At 40.8% G+C, this 2,779-nt stretch overlaps 1 protein-coding gene across 1 annotated transcript in view; it reads right to left on the bottom strand.

The window, feature by feature from the left end:
• The window catches only part of TMEM57 (transmembrane protein 57), an 18,565-nt gene extending 18,388 nt beyond the window's left edge, over window positions 1-177 (bottom strand). The window contains exon 1 of the mRNA XM_010139419.1: window positions 39-177. The gene's annotated coding sequence lies outside the window, so the exon portion shown is untranslated. The remainder of the gene's footprint in view (window positions 1-38) is intronic.
• Window positions 178-2,779: the final 2,602 nt, after the last annotated feature.

Here is a 2,779-nt window from a genome sequence, read left to right as displayed (position 1 = left end):
TTCCCTACAGAGGGGCAGTAATTTTGTGTTCTACTTACCAAACCCTGGTATCTGAAGGAATCGTAAACACTCCTGATGAAGAGCCAGAACGGCCACAGATACTCAAATCTGAACTCCAGGACAAAGTCTGCCAGCAGTACTAGAGCCCACACAACCAGGAACTTCAGATACAGAAAAGTACTGTGAGAAAAAGAAAAAATAATAATGGTAATTTCAGGTCAGTATTTCCAATAGAGAGACTGACTTTTTTTTTTTATTGAAAAGTTCATGAGTAAAAACTATAGACAACTGTAATACAGATAAGAAAACTTCATCCAAAATAACTTTATAGAATAGGTAGTTTTATTATTACATTAAAATCAGGCCTGGTCTAATGAAGCTAATTACACTCAACTGCATTTGTTTTCAAAATTGCAAAGAAACAGAAGGCTCAAAGTGGTATAGGAAAACATCCATATTAAATGCATCTAATAAAAAAAAAAAGGAGAAAACCCACCAGAAAGTAGAAAAATGAGACTCGAGACCAGACAGTCTAACTGCTATTTTAAAAATTATTCCAAGGCCACATTCCCTTATTCTTAGTCCTGCATTTTGAACCATTGATGGTCCTTCTTGGCTACAGAGTTCAAAATACTTGGAGATCACTCCTAACAAACACAGGAGCACTTGAGGGATCAGCCCAGCCCGTTCTGCTCAGAGGAGAAAGCAAAACCCCTTTTCCCCCAAAAGCCAGCACCCAGAGATCAGGGTATGATACCTCAGCTCCCCACAATGCAACCAACCACCTTGCTGCACTGCGTTGGGTTATAAAAAAGATGACCTTTTTAAAATACACTCTTGTTTTTTAAATCAAGGCAGTTTTTGCTTTTAGTAACTTTTTTCCCCTCCTCTATCATAGTGCCAACAAATCCAGTAAACTTTGCCTTGGAATGTTTACTGTAAGTCGCCAAGAGTTTGCCCACACAGTGCCAGGTAGGGTCGGGTTTCCGCGCTGCTGATGGCTACGGGGCTTTTTTAGGAAGTTATTCAGAGCAGATACAAAATAGGAAACTTCTATGAAAAGTGTTACATACCAGCAAGGTTTGGAAGCAATTGAACTTCTCATCCAATTATCACTCAGTACTTGTCACAGACAAGGGCAGCTTCCAGACCACCCAACTGGGAAAACACTTTGATTCCTCAGGAATCAAAGATTAATGGCGTGTGCCTGAACACGGCCCTTATCAACTGTCCTGGCTCTTCAGCTTCTCCATGGAAGTTCTTGATCAGTTTTCTCACTTGCTGCATATTATCAGGCTCTCCCTGTAAGTCCAATGCCAAGGTTTTCCCTGTGACTAGACCCCCTGAAAGAAACTGCTTCAGACCAGCTACTTATGTAAACGCTCTCAAACACACTCACATGAGTCCACGCTCTAAATCAGCACAAACTAAAGAAAGACTCCATTGAAAAAATATTTTTTAAGTCTGAGACAAATAAATAATTATTCCTACACTTAACCCACCTCTGCCTCCCCCCATCCACTTTTTTGTATAGATTCTATCTGGAGATTAATATAAGGGGACTGAAAAAACAAATGCAAATAAAGAGGCCATAGAAATCACTTTAATTCAATGGAAAAAAAATTAACGACTCATTGGCAAAGTTAAGGAACTGCTTTTTTCAGTTTTTACAGAACCATCCTCAGCCACTTAGTAAAAAACAACTCTCAGAGAAGAATGAAACTACAGTATAAGTATTAAAAAAAACCCCAAAACAACCCACAACAAAACCCAACCAAAAAAACCCCACCAAAAAGCCTTAAATGGTCACGTTTGTCCTGCAGATCATCATGCTGCTGTTCTCGGCTTATTTAAAGTTTAAATCTTCAACACGAATCTATGAAAAGCAGCTGCACCCAGAGAATACAGAGGCATCAAAGGTGACAGGCATTTGGGTCCACAGCCACTGCTGCTGTTCTTGGCCATGCTGCTCAGTTGTACATGAGCAGCTCTTTCAGATTGGAGAAAATGTTTAAAGGCATCACACCCAGGCAGTCATTATTCTGCCTGTTTAGCTGGAAAAGCAGTTGTGTTGTGTAGGCACTTTTCCCCTGCATTAAAGTTATGGCTATTGTTGATTTTTCTGCCACTGAGATCCATGAAGAGATTACATTTTGCCTGGGAAATTAGGGCTGTCAGAACTAATCCTTTTCAACTGTTAAGTGCCACTCTAAGTTAAAGCATTTGCTGAATACAAGTTCTGTAATACAGCCATTAAAGTGACTTCTAATATTCAATTCATATCAATCCGAAGGCCTTGGTGACATTTACCACTTTTTAAAGTGGAATCAGAACAATACGACATTTGTAATAAGGTTTTCTCAACAATATGAAAAAAGCTACTTCTCACTCACCTGAAGGACTCAAAAGCAATTATGAATGTAAGAAGTACACGGCTAAGACACAAGACAGTTACCTGCTTTTATAAAAGACTTCACCCACTTATGCTGGCCTCAGCAACGCAGTTCTCTGTGGTGTCGTACGTTCTACATGTGTATGCAACCGTGTGAGTCCCCACACATACATGCACCTCTAGAAACCTTTCTATTGGGGTTTCTTTCACATCAGGACCCCTTGCCCCCCCAGTTAAAGCACACAGGACTGTCGAAGCAGAGACTGCAGTCTGTAACGGAATGCTCCAGCCCAGCTTTACAATCAACAGCAGCAGCAGCCTGAAGACCTCAGCTCCCTCCTCAAAACAGGCTGGTTTTAGACGCGGTGCTGCTCCTCCACACTGCCA

Source organism: Buceros rhinoceros, unplaced genomic scaffold (assembly GCF_000710305.1).
Source record: "Buceros rhinoceros silvestris isolate BGI_N320 unplaced genomic scaffold, ASM71030v1 scaffold15637, whole genome shotgun sequence".
NCBI lineage: Eukaryota > Metazoa > Chordata > Aves > Bucerotiformes > Bucerotidae > Buceros > Buceros rhinoceros.
Note: the sequence above shows the minus strand (reverse complement) of the source record. Positions and strands in the feature narration are given on the sequence as shown.